Source organism: Zeus faber, assembly GCF_960531495.2.
Source record: "Zeus faber genome assembly, chromosome: 1".
NCBI classification, from domain to species: Eukaryota; Metazoa; Chordata; class Actinopteri; order Zeiformes; family Zeidae; genus Zeus; species Zeus faber.
In genome coordinates, this window is record NC_137193.1 from 49,151,724 (window position 1) to 49,170,240 (window position 18,517).

Sequence of the window (18,517 nt, forward strand, 5' to 3'; positions counted from 1 at the left end):
TTTGGGTTTGGGTTGGACTGGTTCTGTTTTCCATTCAGCTGCTCGCCTCTTCTCACCGCCACCATCCCTTCTCCACCCTCCACTTAGACACCAATCCCACGTGCCTCTTCCAGATTGGATGCTTCTTCCTTTCATGCTAATGCTAATGCTAATAGCTATCAGCTAGCACCCCTTTGGCGATTTCACCATCTTCCTCCTCCTCCTCCTCCTACTCTTCCTCATCCTACTCTTCCTCCTCCTCTACCTCCTCCTCCAACTCAACGCCGGCTTGGTGTGGTGTGCATGGAAGGCCAGGACGCCATGGGTGTGTAGGTCGTTTTGTTTCTAACATGGAGTCTCTCCCCTTTCTCCGTATCTATCCCCCTCTCTTTCTTAATATCTACATGTCTCTCTGTTCCTGTATCTTTTATTTTTCTCCTCTGTCTGTGCCGTGCCAACCTTTTTAACTCGTTCTTCAGTTTAGTGCTTCTCGCCGGTGTTACCCTGCTTTGGGTGACTTGCCCATATATGTCCCCCCCTCCACTCCTCCACTGCTCCACTCCTCTCTTCCTTCCTCTCTTCCTAAGCGAGTCACAGAATGTAATCTCTCCTGCTGGTTACATTGTTTTGCTTAACACTTTTCCCTCTCTCTCTCTCACAAACATACGCATACAGTACATACAAATAGATAAACACACACACACACACACACACACACTGACAGTTTTCCATCCACGACGTAGTACAACCACTGGTTCATATATTACACATATTAAAAAGTTCCTAGAAATGCAGTCACACGATGGATTGAGAATGCCGGATTAATAAATTTGACACTAACACTAAAGCGTTTGTAGATTGTTCCCCATTGGTTTTCCCCATGCATTACACTCTACATTAGACTATGGTGCGTTCATTTTGAAAACCCCACTCTTAAGTTGGCAGAGATGTTGTGCACGGTGCTATTTTTTGTTTCGTTCAATAAGGTAGTGGAGACGCACAGGGAAGTGCCAGCCCTACACCCACACACACACACACACACACACACACACACACACACACACACACACACTACCCTGAAAGCCCACAATTCACAGCGAGCGAGTGGGCGTGTTGATGACGACGCCCACTTCTCCAGTCGGATCTTTGTGCACAATTTTTCCTGCTTGCCTCTATACAGTGTCGAATATATATAAGCCCTGAAAACATGTATAATATTATTATTATTGTTTTAATTGTGGACAATTTGGACAATTTGGTAGTGAATGTTGAAAACCAGGACATTTTAGTGTTTTACAGATATCTGTCAGGAAATGGGACACGGCTCGAAACCGGAACAGTCCCGGACAAACCGGGACATCTGGTCACAGCACATTAGATGCCAAACCTGGTATCGACCCTGGATTCGCATTAGCGCGTGTGTTTGCCTGCGTGATGGCTTCACCAATCTGTTTGTGCCCAAATGCAGATTTGTCCGATATTCAGGTTAAAATAAATTGATCGTCAGCCATGAAGCCGCTCAAGTCTTATTGGATGCTACCCAGAACAAATGACAATTTCACGGTCCACGGGAGAGATATCAAGTGGGCGAGATAAACTCAACTCCGCATCGTGCCGCTTTCGTTTTGTTTCAACTTCCAAATTGTATTAGGAGTTAATTTTTTGGGGAGATGCCCTCCCCTCCCTCAGTGACTTAGCAGGATGGGAATTGGTTTAGATCCCTGCTAATGCGGACTCCCCCCAACCTTCCCCGCTTGTTTAACCTAGTGTACTTCAAAATTTTAATTTTAACAGCTAATTATCTGCTTTTATTTCCCCTGTGGAAGAAAAGGGGGGAGATGTCCCCCCTATAAAATAATAACTCTCAGTATTTCTCAGCCGCTGTGACATTTCACGTATCAGTTCATTGGCCGCGTAAAAAAGAAAATACAATGTAAAAACTGAATTACTATTAGAGAAGAATTAACTTTTATTTGTTGGTGTCAACTGCTTCTGCGTTATCACTACAATGAATGAGGGAGTAGCATACTCATGGAAGCTTGTTTGTAAAATGCCAAGTCGTGATGCAAGACTCCCAAACGATCCGCTCCTAGCGAACAATTATTTTAATCGACTCAGGTCAGGAGTCACTCTGCCAAAAGAGTTTGTTCGCGACTTGGTAACTGCATCCAGGAACACAATATTCTACTCACGAACAGAAATACATTTCTGAGAATTCAATGAATGTGAAAAAAGGGTGAAGGCGTTTGGCACCAGGGCCGATCTGACTCTCATTACACCAACTGAATCAAACGAGCAAAGAGTCGGAAAAATTTAACAAATCTTTTCACCAAGTCACTCATAAAACGGTGAATCTCCAATAAGGTACAAACTTCTCATCACTAATGCCAAGATGAGTCATGGCTTGAAGAAAGAAACAAGTTTTATGAGCTTGAATTGCATTTTTTAAACGACTTTTTTTACTCAGTGACTCACACAAGAGAAAAACCTTTCATCGCTAATAGTTCTCAATTCAGTGTGAAACTTGTTGGTATTCTGTTTGGAATTGCATTTTTTTATTATTAAAGCAGTGTTGTAGAATACTATTATGAATTTTAAGTGCAGCATGGAATACTTGTTCACAGATGTAGACACATATTGGGAAGCCACACTGATAGAAATAGAAATTTGTCATTTATCATATATGCGGCTTGACAGCATTTCCAAATCTCCAGGCGTCATTGGTAGTCGCCTGTATTTAAACAAATGTAATAACTTTCAATGGATTTGTCGACGATAAAGAAAGATCTTATGTGGAGAATATGGATTGTATGTTTTTACCCTTAATATAATGCTCCCAAACAGCTGGCTCCATATCGCCCTGTCATTCCACCTAAATGGGAATCTACGATAATAGGCTTTCACTATTGTTTATTCCCGTAAATCACTTGACAGGAGGAAAAAGCAACCCATTGAAAAGATTCCCCAGTGATATCAGGATAACATTACATTCATACCTAATGTGTGTGAATCCATCTGATTCCTAAGTGTCACGTTAACTCAAAGCGGCTTATCCGACGCTAAGGCGGACGACCAGCATATTGTTCGGCCATTAATCCCCAGACTTTTACCCTCTTTAGCTCTGAATAATCTACATCACGTATCGATTTTTTGGGGGGTTCTGTTTTCATGTTGTCTGTTTGTTTGTTTTTTCTCTGGTATTTCTGGTGTAATCAGAAGCGAGCTGATGGCAGAGGAGGGCAGTGTAACGCGATCGAAGCGAAGGGGGAGGGGAAGGAGAGATTAACGAGGCTCTGAAGGTTTATGTGTCTCGGTAATGTCTTGGTGTCGGCCATAAAACATTGATCCGCTCTCTGACAAGCGGGATCCATGATGGAACAACCTTTAAGGGGATGCTAGTTTGTGATTTATTCCTTCAATATTGCCTCCTGATTAAATGAACCTTGCAAGGTATTTGCTTTGGCGAAGGAAAATGGAACCAATATTTTTTTTCCCCCTGTACAGTAGTTAAAGCAACTCTATGTAGCTTTTTTACTTGAAAATAACAGCTTCAGAATCAGGTTGATGGTACACTGACTTGTAATATTGAGAATGTTACCTCTTTCATTCCCAGCCACTCCCCCGAACGCCTGAATTATTAACTTGCCGGTCAAAATGTCCGGTAATTATGCTCATACAAAACGTAGCCGCTCCACCCCCCCGACAGCGTGGATGAGACGGGCCAGTGGTGCGCCCGTGCCTGAGCGGGTACACGGGCACTTTCTTTGCGCCATGGGGTTTGCGTCACCCTCTCACTCACACGTGCGAGCAGATCTGCCAGGCCGAGCACATCTGGTACCTACACCAGTAGCAGGGAGCCGATCCCCGAGAGGCTCCGGCGGATTGAGCCATGAACTGAGTTCTTGCTGAAGCGGCGAGGTCCATGCAGGGGCTCTGTATCCTAGGCACACATTATATTTGCGTTTGTAACATGGAATGTTATTGAAACGGGACCGATAAGGTTCAAATTTGTCTTAAAAGAAATTATTTTGGACACTGGACAGAGTTTTACAACAGTGGTGTAAAAGTGCAATTGCACTCAGAAACTGCCGGGGTGCCAAATAGCAAAAGTTACATAGTGGTGCTTTAAAACTTAAAGTATGTGGTTTCCTTAGGTACAGGGCTTCCCAAACTTTTTTCTACCATGAAATAATCCCATGGCACACCACTATCTGTGAAGAATAACAAGACTATCCTCTTAAACACTAAAAATATCCAAAAAAGTGTTTAATTGTGCTTATCATTGTGGTCTACTAATAGTTAGTAATGCAAGATTCGCAAACGATTAGTTTGTGGCGAACTAATATTTTAAATGATTCCGCAATCAGGAGTCACAAAAAAAAAAGTGGAAAAAGAGTGGACCAGCAAAATAAATAATTGTGAGAGAATTAAAGATTCTTGTGAGAATTCCTTTCACAATTCAGAGCCGAAAGCAACTCTCTGACTCTCCTTCACCAACTGAATCAAAGTAACGAAGAGTCTTTTTAATGAGCTATTCGTCAAGAACCGAATCTCACAAATCTTTCATTACTACCAAGAATTCTCAATTTCAGTGTGAAACTTGCTGGTATTCTGGCTGGAACTGATGAATTACATTAATTAATGCAGGCTGGCAATTTTGATCTTGCAACACAAGGGATTGTTTGTTTTTGTGTTGTTTTTTTTTTAAATTTGAAAGATTTTCAGCAGAGTAGTTTGCGTTAGATCTGTCCTATTTCTGAGGTTATTATACCTGATCACAGAGATAGTTCACCTGATTAAGAATTCTTCCAGAGTTCTCAACAAAATTCCAAAGCCACTCTTTCCTCTCTCCCTAAGGCGCAGAGAGCCGCTCTAATCAAATTATTTTAGTGGGCATGTAAAGCTCCTTTAATCAAACGGCAGCCAGCTCCAAATTGTAGTTAATATCTTTTCAGGAAGACTACTTTTAAACAAGATTACGCTTTGCTTTGCTTTCCTTCTCTTTTATCCTTTATTTCGTTAAGAGATCAGACCCCAAGGCTCTTCTCAGTTGATATTGAGCCACACATGAGGCCATCTCAATAAACAAACCAAATGGCACTCGGCAAGTTTAAAGTCTGTATTCTTTCTTGGTGACTTATTTTTGAAATCGTAACTTTTATAAAGATAGTTTATGGGAATATATAACCTAATTTTGCAACCGTTTACAGTAATGTGTTACTTTGTTGATGGAATCTGTCTCAAATTCCAAAACACTTTATAGATAAAACGGATTTTCCATAAAAGTATCCAACTTAAGCCCTTATTCATGAAGCTCACTGCGTTTATTAAAACTTGATGCATTTGATGTATTTGGACTCAGAGTTTTTCCTGTATTTCGCCTCTTGGGACCACTGATAAAAAACAGCTCAAAGTAAGACATGAAGGTTTTAGATGTTCAAGCAATTCAGCACTGCAGAGACACTGCAGTGTGAATAACTTTATCTTTTTTTGGAATAACTGAATAACTTTTTTTTTTTGCCAAAACATAGCTATCGTCTAGTACAAAGTATTGTATTGAAAAGAGGACAAATATTGACCTGTATGTATTCTCTTTATTGTCAGAATAACATCCAGTTTGATCTCTAGGTCTTTCAGAGGTTGCTGTCTTAGTAATATGTTTCCCAAAATAATAATCTTTTTTGATGGAATCATTGCACTCAATTATCACCTTAATTTATTTTGGCTTGTAAGTATGTCGTTCAAAAAAGATGACATACTTTCCTAAATTCTCAATTTAAATAGATGACATAAAACAGTATTATATTATAATATGTTGTGATGAATGTATTTTTTAAATATAATAATAAACATCTATAATATAAATAATAAATATAATTTAATATATTAATTAATTAATTAATTAATTAATTAATTAATAATTACAAATCAATATAATAATAATAATAATAACAAAAACATCATAATAAATTATTGTTCCTAAACCAGCAATGGCTTTTGTGGTTCTCGATAGGCTAGTCCTCTGGGGTTACTGCATTGCATAATATACTGCAATATGTGTCCCAACATATGGTCCAGCATATGTTAGGCATCCACATCATTCACACACTGGGTCATCCTGACCGAATACATGCCCAAAAACAAGCGGTAAATGGGCTCTCTTATGTATTATGTACTATTATTAGAGAGAAAAGATGATGATTGGAGACCCTGAAGGACCTTTTTAACACTTGGTGTACATACAGTTTATCCATCCTTAGATATGTTGATAATCTACGGTACATCAGGGTGATTCCTGACTTTCTGCAGCGTAGCATTGATTCCTAAAGATTGTCATTGGATTCTTTGAATGTCATTGAGCAAGCTGCATGGATCCATGTGACCTTTGTCTTCACCTCCATTAGACAAATCAGCATAATCTGCAGCGTAACCTGCTAGAAACGAGCCATCTCACACCACGTGTGAGATGTGGCGCATCTCACATGTGGTGTGAGATGGTTCGTTTCCAACCCCTTTCCAGGCTGCAAATCTACAGTGGTCGATCATTAAATCATTTCAAATGTCAGATAAAACCATGTACGGTAAGTGCCACATTCTGAAAGGGACCTCTTCCCCAACACCACCAACAACAACATCAATCTATCCATGGCAGCGATTTCGCCTCATTCTTCAACAGCAAAACCCCTACGCCCTTTTAAATCAGTCGAACCTGAACAGTGGATTGAAGTACTTGGAAGCGTGTGTGTGTGTGTGTGTGCGTGCGTGCGTGCGTGCGTGCGTGCTTGCGTGCGTGCGTGCGTGCCTGTGTGTGCAGGTAGACATTATAGATGAAGTCTGGTTCTTGGATGTGAAGTGAACCATGCTGAACACGGGCCCTTGAACACGGCGTTTGTCTTGGCCAATGTAGCATCAAGTGAACCCCTTGTTAACAACATGTTGCCAGTACACTTAACGCATGAAGGGGACAGGAGCCGAGAGCAACTTCCATTGTAGCCGCTTTATATATCTGGCTTTAGAACTATCTGCTCTCTGGCTAGCCAACGGAAAATTGAATGGCATGGTATGGATATCCTTACACTGGAATATGCAAGGTTAGAATATATTCCACTTGTAAATTGACATCTGTCTGCCATCTCTCATGTAAATCACCATGGACTCGTTCAATGTACATGGGAGAGAAGGATAGACAGTAGTGGGAATGGAGGATCTGCCTTTAATCCTCTTTTTTTTTCTTAATAAGAGCTTGCATGTTAAACAGCCCTGCTTTGACTCTTTACCCAGCATGCTTTTAGGCCAGTCACAGTGGGTCAGTCGCGCAGCTTATCCGCCCGGCGTCACATTCTCTACTCCACACTAATCAGATATATTGCATTTCAGGGTTTTGGCCAGATCAAGGACAAGGGGAACCCTCCCAAAACCTCCCCCAAAAACCCCCCTGTTCAGTGCGCTTCAAGATGTTCCACTGACCTTCATTTTGTTTTTGCTCAAACTCTCTCCAGTCATCTGTGGAAAGGGCCTGATAAGCAGCAGGCATGTCATATATCATACTTGACCCCTAAATCCCCGGACGGCGTAAATTGACCGTAGAAGGCCTATGTCTTTTTTTTTTTTTTTTTTATCCTGCAGATCTGGGAGCCGGTGGAAGGCGTGTTCTCTCAATGTAACAGGTTCAAACGCAAACATAAGCTGTGTTGCGCTTATAAATAATGTATAATCCTCGCTGTTACGCTTCCAAGTGTGAATTATATATTTATCGGAAATTTTTTCAGACAACAAAAGCCCCTTGTGACTTCACATCCAGAAATTCTGCGTAATATGCATTATATACTGTATCATGGCTGTGAAGTACATGCAGCAACATTCTAAATTCATAGATTAACGTCTTTTGTCAGCTCTTCATTTTTTCTCAAAAAACAAAGTGTGCCACTAATTATGATGTGCAGGAGTTAATTTCATTGATTTAATGCTGGTGCCCCTGCAACCTAATTTGCATTAAGCGTTAATTATAATAGTAGTTCTATCTTTAATGGATATTTATTGTGCTTATTTTCTATTGTTCCTTAAATCTCTGAAATCCTAAAAACAGATCAATCATTTCTGTTCTCTATTTCATGGAAAACAGATCACCATCCATCCATCTTTCATTGTCTGATCCTGTTTGCACCGTGCGCTGGCTCATTCCCGGCATGCTTTGCTTTTTTTAGTTTTTTACGTGTTTGTAAGACGCCGCTTTAAGCGATTATGCTGCCCCCCTCCCCCCAAACAGATAATTGTAGTGACCCCATATCTCTCGCTCACTTGTGATCTCTCTCTCTCTCTCTAATTCTCTCTCCCCCTCTCTCTTATTATCATTCGTGCTCCCACATGCACTGTTCTCCTCTGCTGCTCTGATTATCTTCCCACTCCATCTCTCCTTGGCAGCACTGGGCAGTAAATACGTATGGATTCACATGCATGAAAGCAGAGCTGCGTGCACAAAACACATGCGCGTACTAACAGACACAAACACAACCCCCCCCCCCCCCCCCGCTCTGAATGCCTCAAAACGTTCAGCAAGCTCTTACATAAACCCTGCAACCTTTTTGGCTCATCCACAGTTGGACGGCCGGCAATATTCCCCGATGAAACAGTGGCGGTAGGTAGGTGTTAAAAGTCAGACACACCTAAGCCTTACCACCATTTAAATCTCTCTCTCTCTCACTTTCACACGTTCCCACCTTCACATTAAGCTCTTGATGCAGGCGTCTTTTTTATTCCCCGTCGCTGCCACTTTCACAATCCTTTCTCTCTTCCTTACTTTGCCGACTTTTGTCCGCCACCATATCTCACATTCCTTGCTTCTGCTTGTGTTTGGGGAGATCAAAGTTTGCCTTATGCAATGCGGCACTTTCAAGTCGTGCTTTCTCTCCCATATTTGATGTGGTAGTCAAAGCCGTTATTTTTTCTACTCATACATTCTTACCTGCGAGCCAAACTTGCTCGCCAATAAGCCGTTCTGACCAAAAAAGGGGAAATATTTGGGGTTTTTTGTGTGCATTAAAAACATTTTTTGTCAGGCTTAATTGGCACACGGGTTTGGGTGATAAATAGAATGACCCAGGTGGAGGGATGGAGTTTTGTGCACCCAACAACAGCCCCAGCAGAAACGTGATAGCTGAAGCAGAAAATGGATAGTCATTTCCTTTTATGGTCAGCCAAAGGCTCAGAGATTCAGTCTTTTCCCTATAATTGAGACACCAGGGTATAGACTTATGGTCAGTGCATTAAGGAGGATGATTGAAGAAAGCCATACACTAACAGTGGAGGCCATGGTAATTCACAATAGATTGCATTTTTGGCCAATTTGTAGACACTCACGCACCCTGCAGCGCCATTGGTCTCTGGGTCTCTGGGCCGCGCACGTTTCTGGTAGAAGTAGTCTTTTTCAAAATGAAATGGCTGTAATTTTGAGGTAAAGAGAGAAAGCTTTTTAGTAGTAATGGAGTGCAGCCTTTTGGACATGTAGTCATTGGCCTTTTGGAAACACAGAAATGAGGTGCCTTCAAGATGAGATCGGTTGTGTGGTGTGTGAAAAGTACCGCATGGGTGCCGGATAGTACCATGTAGTGTGGGGAGAAGCCAGGAGGGAGGGGGGTTAAGAGACTGACAGAGAACAAACCCAATCACGCACGGTGCTTGTTTCGTGCCTTAAGGAAACTGAGTAAAAAAAAAAAAAAAACCTACACCTAAAATAAAAACACACTGTTTTGGCGCACCGATCACAGGCGCACCGATCACAGGCGCAACCATCACAGGCTCACCGATCACAGGCGCCCATTGCTGGCGCGCCGGGGGCACAGTCGTTTCCGTCCGAGAGAGCGATCGGTGTGCAGAGCTGGCCCTACGGGGCTATTAGATCAGGGGCTATTCATAAAACATTCCGGGACGGACACCAACCCCTAACAATGCCACTGTCGCCAATGTTCAATTACTGTAATACCTGCAAGTGGGGGGACAAAAAAAATCCTGTTGTCCCCCCTATTCCGGCACCCCTGATGTGTGTGGAGAGGGAGTGCGTGCATCTGGGGTGACTCAAATTGGCGTAAATTTACTCTCAGACTTTTTGTTGTCCCCTAACATGATGGCAACAGTCATTTTTATTAAGACTTGAGTTGGACATCCCAAACCAGCCAGACTTCAGGGTTATTTCAGTGCATTGTCCACAAACTTTTCACAAAGATAGATCACATCCTATGTGTCAGATCAGCGCAGTTGCCTTCCTACACCTTTTAATGGTAATTCTTTTAACCTAAACCTTATTTTTCGATCATTGGGAGTCAATCCAAGTTTAAATGGATCCAGTATTGACACAATGGCGGGAGAGCACTGAGTAATGTAACCAATACAATGTATAATGAGGCAATCGCGGTCCACCCTCTTGATCAATTTAAAAGATGATCATGCTCAAAGAATAACTCTGGTATTTATTTAACCTAATTATTTTTCACATCACTGGGACTCAACCCCGAGTGATTGGCGTCAGCATCTTTTCAATTGATCCAGAAGGCGGACCGCAATTCTGCCAATACTGGATCCATTTTAATGATTCTGACGCCAACCACTTGAGCATTGGGACTCCTAATGATGGAAAAATAAGGTTTTGGGTTAAAAATCCTTTTTTTAAGTTATCCTTTAAGCACTGCTGACGTGCGAGTGCTATGCTAATCACATTCCTGCATGGCGTGGTTGTGTGTGTGTGTGTGTGTGTGTGTGTGTGTGGGGGTATGTGGGTAGTAGGGTCTTTGTTGCAATCCATCCGCGTGGTACTCGAACCTCTGGGACTCTGCCCACCAGCGTCTCCCTCGCACTCAAACGTCAGAAAGGCTGGGATGCCTATGTGTCACTCCGTGATAAGTGTTGGGAATTACATTGTAATTAGCTTGGCCATTATGGAACGCTTCTGACTGACACCGGCAACGCTAGAAGCCTGGAGAGAGAAGATACTAGAGGCAACAGGCAACATACCCACTCCCTGTTGCTCCAAAACTCACATTTACATGAAATTATTATTCTATTATTTATAGAAAAGCTAATTAAACCATACCCATTTTTCGTAGTAAAAAAAAAACCTGAAACTAATTAACTAAAAATAAATGGTGAAAATGAATTGATTCTATTACTTCATTTAGTGGGTTTGCACATTGGACCCAATACTAATACATTTGGATTTTCTTATTTGGAAAATATACTTAATACATAATCTGAGGATCAGGAACAATCTCAAACATTATAAAATCCAACATGATGTTCGGGGGTTTTTTTGGACACACAGAAGCAGGTTCGATTTCAAGAGTCCATACGTTTCAGTAAAAGTAATGAATCGTATTGGTACTCGTTATTTATGATCAAATTTCTTAAAAACCAATAGATATTTGTTTACTGTATTATTCTTTTTTTAGTTTTATCAACATTAAAATTTCTCTATCAAATCATCAAACATCCACTAGGATGTGACATCTGCATGAATACATTTCATGAGGGAACTCATGAAAAGAACCATTGCCCCATTAAGCCGACTCTTTCCCAGACTCTTTCGCTATCTGCGAGCCAGACTCCTCTCTTCAAACGGATCGCCGCAGGCTGCACTTGTAAACGGTTTTAGTCTTTAGGCTTTTCCTTTCCCAGGCAGAACAGAGGCGGCTGGTTGCTCGGCGCAACACTCAAGTTCGATCGCCGTCTTGCCGCGCCCTTCAGCGAGACTCAGGCTGCACAGTTTAATTCCTATTCCTCCAAACAAAGTGGGCGTGAAAGGGGTCTTTCCTACGCCCAAAGATGCGACTTTGGCCGCCTTTTGGGCAATTCCTCAAGGTTTGGCTTTGGATTTGGGAGAAAAATGGAGGCAATTCCCCAAAACCTGAAGTCATACACAACAAGGCAATGTGAAATCAGGCTATGTGTCGAACATTTGGGGGATGACACCAGAGGGAATGGATGTCCTCCAATGGAGTTTAGCCTTTGTAGCCCTGTCCGCAGAGAGAGCGGCGCTGGGCACGACTTGTCAACTTCCGCCGCTTGTTTCACCTTCCAGAACGCTGTGTTATCGATCGTGTGGATCAATAAACCTCTCTCCTCCCTGTGTTATGTGCAGGGAGGATTTAGTTTTTATCTGTTGTCTTTTTCAAATTGCACCCAGGCACTTAGAACTGGTCTGTTCTTTGAATTTTGCCCCTTTGCCCCTCCATTCTGTTCTAGCTGTTTCCTCGTCCACAATTTTTGTTCAGGTCTGATTTCTTCAGCCTCCACAGAAAGAACCTTGTGCTCGTGTGTCTGTGTTGCAAATTTATTATTATTTTTATTCATTTTTACATTGCTTTGGCAGACAATTATCCTTGGGAAGCTTGTATGTAGAGGACAATCTGTCTACAGCTCAAAGTCCAAGCTCCATGTTAATGTTTTTTAAACTATTCACATAGATACACAAAACAAACCCACACACACACACACACACACACACACACACACACTTCAATCACTGTCATTTGGCGTTGGGGAAAAGCTTCCCCAATCAACTGCCCAAACAGATGACAAAGTGTCCATTTACCACAAGAAACTACATGAATCACTTGAAGTTCCTTTAACCACTGGAGCGTTCCACGCACATCCTCAAGCCCTTTTTATATTGATGAGCCACACCTTGACGACCTTGAAGCTTTTTGAATGCGCTGAGAAAAGGTTGTGACATTCAGAAATGCCATTCTCTTTTAGGGGGAGGGCGGGTAACGGCTTGGATGCCTGGATGTTGAATAAGCTTCGTCCCTATCTATGATCGGCTCTGTTTCCAAGCTGTGAGCTGTTTGGCGTCCTCCTCCCAAGGGCCGAGTAAACACTGGTGATTCCCGCAACCTGTGTGTGTATCATGAAGGATTCTCACACATGCTCGTGCACACACACACACACACACACACACACACACACACACACACACACACACACACACACACACACACACACACACACACACACACACACACACGGGGCACACAGATACAACATAGAATGTAAACACGGGGAGTCCAGATATTATGTCTGATGGGATGGGTAGTGCATGCTCTCTGGAGGCTCATTAGGGCTGTGGTCCATGCTCATGTGCACTTGCACACACACACACATACACACACACACACAGACATACACACACACATAGGGCTGCACGATTTGGTGAAAAAGTCATTTTGCGATTATTGTGGGCAATATTTTGATTTGCGATTGTGATATAATAAACAAATGGTATCAGGGAGTCTAATTGCTTGTTTATCAAGGAAAATGCACAGATTACTGATCATTTTGTACAGTGTACAGTGTTTTCAAAATATCTTAATATTTTACAAAATTAAATAAATAACAATAACAAAAAAATATATTTTTCAAAATGAAGGCATTTCTGCAAACTTCTTAGGTTTTCTCAATAGTACAACTTAATAATAAGAACAATAAATAAGTAAATGCAAATGTTCATTAAAATAGGAACGCTTCACTGCCTAAAAAGAGACTGGTTGGTCATCTCTTAATTATTTATTCATTGTTTTTATTAATTTTTAGAATGTATTATTCTTTATAAAATTGTATTCATTATTTATTACAGACTACACACAAACAAAGAATAGGTTGTCACTGTTAAAAGCCGAGCCTTTCTCCTTTAAGAATGTGGCATTGTGAGTAACCTGTGTGGGGGACGTAGGAGAGTGGAGCTAGGTTTATTTTTGCCCCTAGTGCGAGCGAGTGTGTGACGCAAATGACCAGGGGGGCGGCTCCATGGCACATGGGGACCTGAGCAACGTCGGGTCAAGAGTAGGAGGGCCGTTCCCTGGAAATGCATTGGAAGCGATCGGAGATCAGTGGTTTACTGTTTTATTTCTCATATACAGCACAAGTCATATGTGAAATTCAAAGTCTAACAATTACTTTTTGACGCAGAGACTAAAGAGTAAATGCAAACAGCTCATTCAGGTTTGGTGATTTTATTGTAAATTAACATCACTGTTCAGTTTATAAATAAAAGGTCACATTTCTCTTGTTATTTATGGTGCTTTTGTTGTTTTATTTACCACCATGAACAGCGATTCCTCCTCAGCTCCAATGCTGTGCGTGCAGCCACGTTTGCAGTCCAGCGCTCTTCTTCGTTTACTACTTCCTTCACGCGGTACTTTCTCTCTACTGCCACTCGTGGTTTCTGAGAATACTGCAACGGAGAATGTGCCAGCTATAAACACCCTGCGCGGGCGGCGCAGCACCACCCAAGGGTCTACCAAGGGCTTAAGTGTGTGTGGGCTGCAGTCACATTGAGTTGCATAGTTGCAAGTTACCATAGTTAGCAGAAAAAGAGTTAAGAACATCACCGAGAGGCCGTGCATTATATTTGTTGCTGTACCGAAATACTGCAGCGCTAACCCGAACTCTTTGTGAAAGGTTTGTTACCAGCTACCAGTTAGGCTAAAATAATAGGCTAGCACAACACCAGAGCTCCGAACCGCAGCTTTCGTGGTTCTGAAGACGTGCACACACACACACACACACACACACACACACAAACACACACTAAATATAAGAATATCCTTTATTTTTGATTCCTGTCCCTTTTTTCAACCCTGCTAAGGTCGTGATAAAACATGGTTGAATAATTGTTTTTGACAAAACAATTCCTCATAATACACCAAGGCTCCGATACGGTGTTTAAAATCCCAAACACCTTTTATTCTTTAACAAATTCTGCTTTTGCCAAATTACCGTTGGACTGCTGGAAACAATGGATGGGTTGTGCGGCGTTCGTCAGCGAGCCCCTGTCCACATCCAGAGTCCTGTCAGACGTCGGTAATTAGCGTCGCCAAAGACTACCAGCCACTTTTGTTCTGAACGGATTTGAGGGGGAGAAACGAGAGGATTAGTCCATTTTGGCTTCCAGTTCGGGTGGTGGGGGGGCGCAGCGGTGGTGTGTGGCTCCCAGTGGGCTCCCAGCCACAGATCTGCATCCCAGCACCACATGGTGGTGGAATGTGCCCGGAATTGAGGGGCCATGGGTAGAGGCAAAGCATTCAAAGCCCTTTGTATTAATTGCTTGTACGTTGCTTCAATGGTATCTTTTGCTTTGTTTTCCTGACATTTAGATGATTGATATGGGAGTGGGAGGGAGAAGGGTTATTTCTCCACAGTGGAAAAGCACTTTTCATAGCACTCCAAAGTAGCTGTAGTGAAGATTTTGGGTTGGTGGATAGTTAGTTCAGCATCAGAATCACAATCAGTTTATTAGGCCAAGTACATTTTCACATTCATGAATTTGTCGTGGTAAAGATTATTGTATTGCTTGAAAACTCGAAAAACCGGAAAGAAATAAAACCAAAATAGCCAACTATACATGAAAATAACCAAATGACAAAGAGAGAGACAAATATACATAACCAAAATGAAAACAAAAATCAACAAATGCAGGAAAATAGCCAAATATGTAAAAAATATACAGCGTATACAAAAACCCATTCTATGCAGATGGTGAGTCAAATGAAAAGCAGCATATAGCAGCATGGTTGCTAGTATGGTTATGGGTACAAAAGTTGAATATAAGTGCATATACTGTACAGGATGAACAAATATGAATAGAGCAATACAATATGAAGTGTTTTTAGACAAACACGTCCTGAGTCAGGACTTGCGAAGTAGAGATGGAAGTGGCAGCGATTCAGCAGTTTCCAGAGTTGAGTTGCCTGTTGCCAGCCCGCAGATTGAGTAATTTACTCTTGAAGGTGAAAAATCTCTTAATTACAGTCTACAAGTATCTAAGCACAGATAGACTGGAAGCAGACAGTTCAGCAGACAGTCATGAATCACGGCGGCGGAGAGTGTGTCTAAATCGATTGCCGCTTGTTTCCCGACACAATGCGTCTTCCAGCTCCCGACGCGGCTTTAGCTTGGAATTGAATCTCGCAAAATCCAGATTTATCCTCTTTTTCTGTGTGTGTGTGTAAATAAATGTTCTTTAGGGTGAGTCAGTTGAGGGAAAAAAACATAGAAGATTTGTGACAGTCTGGTGTTTTGCTTCCCAAGTAGGCCGCGGTCATCTTTCAGTTGTTTACAGTTTCTAAAAGTGCAGGTTGTAAGCTGTGTGTATGTGTCAGACATTCAAATCTGAAAATATATGCTTATTTCAATGTCGGTAAACCTAAACTCCTCTAGCAGAGAAAATGCCTCACAAAGATCCTGAAGTTTTTCTTCCCCCCACTTTAGAGGCAGGTAATGGGTGGGAACAGTAGCTGGTTAACTCCACCCTCAACCACTCCCCCACTACTTCCTGTCATTATCTGTCAGGAAACAAACTTGCAGCGCTGACGCCTTTTAATTTGCTAAATGTAAACTAAAAAGAAGCTTTATTCGCAAACGTAAGCAGTATAAAATGTGGAACTGTACAGTATACCTTGTATTAAAGGCGGTTTATGTGGTTTTTATCTCACATATCCTTTAAGCCTCTAACCCTCACCGTTCTGGACTTTTTAATTTGCCAGAACGCCTCGTAATGACAAATGCCCCTTCGGTCAGTTTGCATCAAGTCAAACGCGTGTCTTGTTCTGTGCGACTTTTGGTTTCGCAGACACTTTCTTTGTGGATTGAGTCATTTCTGATCGTTCATAGATTGTTAGTATGTTAGTCCCCAAAACAAGCATGTCTCTGTTGTCCGCGGACCAACCGCCGCGTGGCTTTGTTTGTGGGAGGAGTTTCACCCGATCTCGGATCTGACATAATAACATCAATGGGATGACAGGATTCACATCTTTTTAAGCATTTGGTGTGGGGGAAGCTTCAGTAACATCTCTGATTGAAAACGCTGCTTAAACAGGGCACCTGCTGTTGATGCTAAAATGCTAATATGCACAGTCAATTTATCCCGGGTTGTTTTTTTCTTTTCCTTTCACACATTAAACAGGACAAATTAACATTGATAGAGGAAGTCGGTAATTGGCTTCCAGGCTTTATTAACCATTAGAGTGACATTTTGGAAATTGCTGGTATAACTTTTATTGTTTCCTCCTAGCTAGGTGTCATTAAACCCTGTTTTTTCGGCTAACTCGTGTCCCTTTGCATTTGGCCCTTAATTGCCTCTAACGGCGTAAATGTAATGTCATTGAAATGGCATTTCCCAAGCTCATATCCACTGTCAAAAGAGCAGGAAAGTCAAATCACTAATTAATATGAATATGAATATGAATATGAATATCGATCCGAAGCGTCTACAAGCTAAAGATGAGTGGGTTTAAAACCAGATGTATCGATATTTGTTGCGCCTGGTCACCCAGCTTGGGTTGAACCAGGGGTCAATCCACCGCTCCAATTTGTCGGTAAATGCCGGCTCATTTCACTCTGCTCATTCCAGTCAATAATGCTTGACCTCTGCGGGAAAATAGGGGGGAACACAAAGACGATAAATATGGCCACCGGTGGACTTCAGCGCTGGATCTAGCTTTACAGCTAGATCAGTGTTTTCTGAACCACTGCCTGCCAGGTGTTCCGTGAAACTGTTGTAATTCCACCGAAAACACAAATAATGGAACCGAGCTTCTGATGATCAAGATCGAACTTGCAGCTCTGTGTTCATCAGAGAAACTTAAGTTTCACTCTGAATGTGAGAACTATTAGGAGTGATAGAGGTTGGTAAGGGGTGCTCTTGGTTTTTTTTGATTCAGTTGGTGTAATACCCGGTGAGCCAGGTGGGACTTCACGAACGATGAATGAGAGTCAGAAGAGCTGCGAACAGCAGGGCCGGCCCATGCATTTATGAGGCCCTAAGTGTGTGTGTGTGTGTGTGTGTGTGGGGGGGGGTCAAGTTGGCGTGCATGATGCAGCATGGAATGCACTGGGCTTTTTGGTTTCGTTAAATTAGGAATTAAATACATCTAAAACAAAAAACACTTGTTTGTTTTATTTGAAACGGTCAACGGGGACGTGCAGTGGATCGCTTTCGCTGATCACTTTTGTACCGGCCCCTGCCAACGCGAGGCCCCCCCACACTGAACGTGTGGCCCCCCCCTCTAACAGTTGTGGCCCTAAACAACCTCATAGAGTGTTTATGCAGCAGCCCATCCTGGTGAATGGAATTTAAAGGTGCAGTGTATAGAATTTAGTGACATCTCCCGGTGAGGTTGCAGATCGCAACAAACTGAACCCCCGCCCCACCTCCCCTCAACCCTCCCTTTCCAATGACGTAGGAGGTGCTGCGAAAAAAACCCGAAAGACCCTCTCTAGAGGCAGTGTTTGCTTTGTCCGTTCTGGGCTGGCAGCCTCTGTGGAAGTATATACCCGCTGCCTATGTAGCTATAAGGAGCTCATTCTAAGGTAACGCCAACGCAACAATTCTTATTTTCATGGTATTATACACACATTTAAACATACTTATGGATATTATATTCCATTTTTGCCAAGTCTGTTCCGTAAATTCTACACACTGCACCTTTTAATTCTGTCAGAATTGTTAACTGGTGTAATGCAAACTATAAATCTGTCTCGTTCAATATGAATT

General features: G+C 42.1%; 1 protein-coding gene across 1 annotated transcript in view; it reads left to right on the forward strand.

Annotated features, from left to right (window-relative positions):
- Window positions 1-18,517, forward strand: part of negr1 (neuronal growth regulator 1) — a gene marked incomplete at both ends in the record, with an annotated part of 188,173 nt that overhangs the window by 157,275 nt on the left and 12,381 nt on the right. The window lies entirely within an intron of this gene.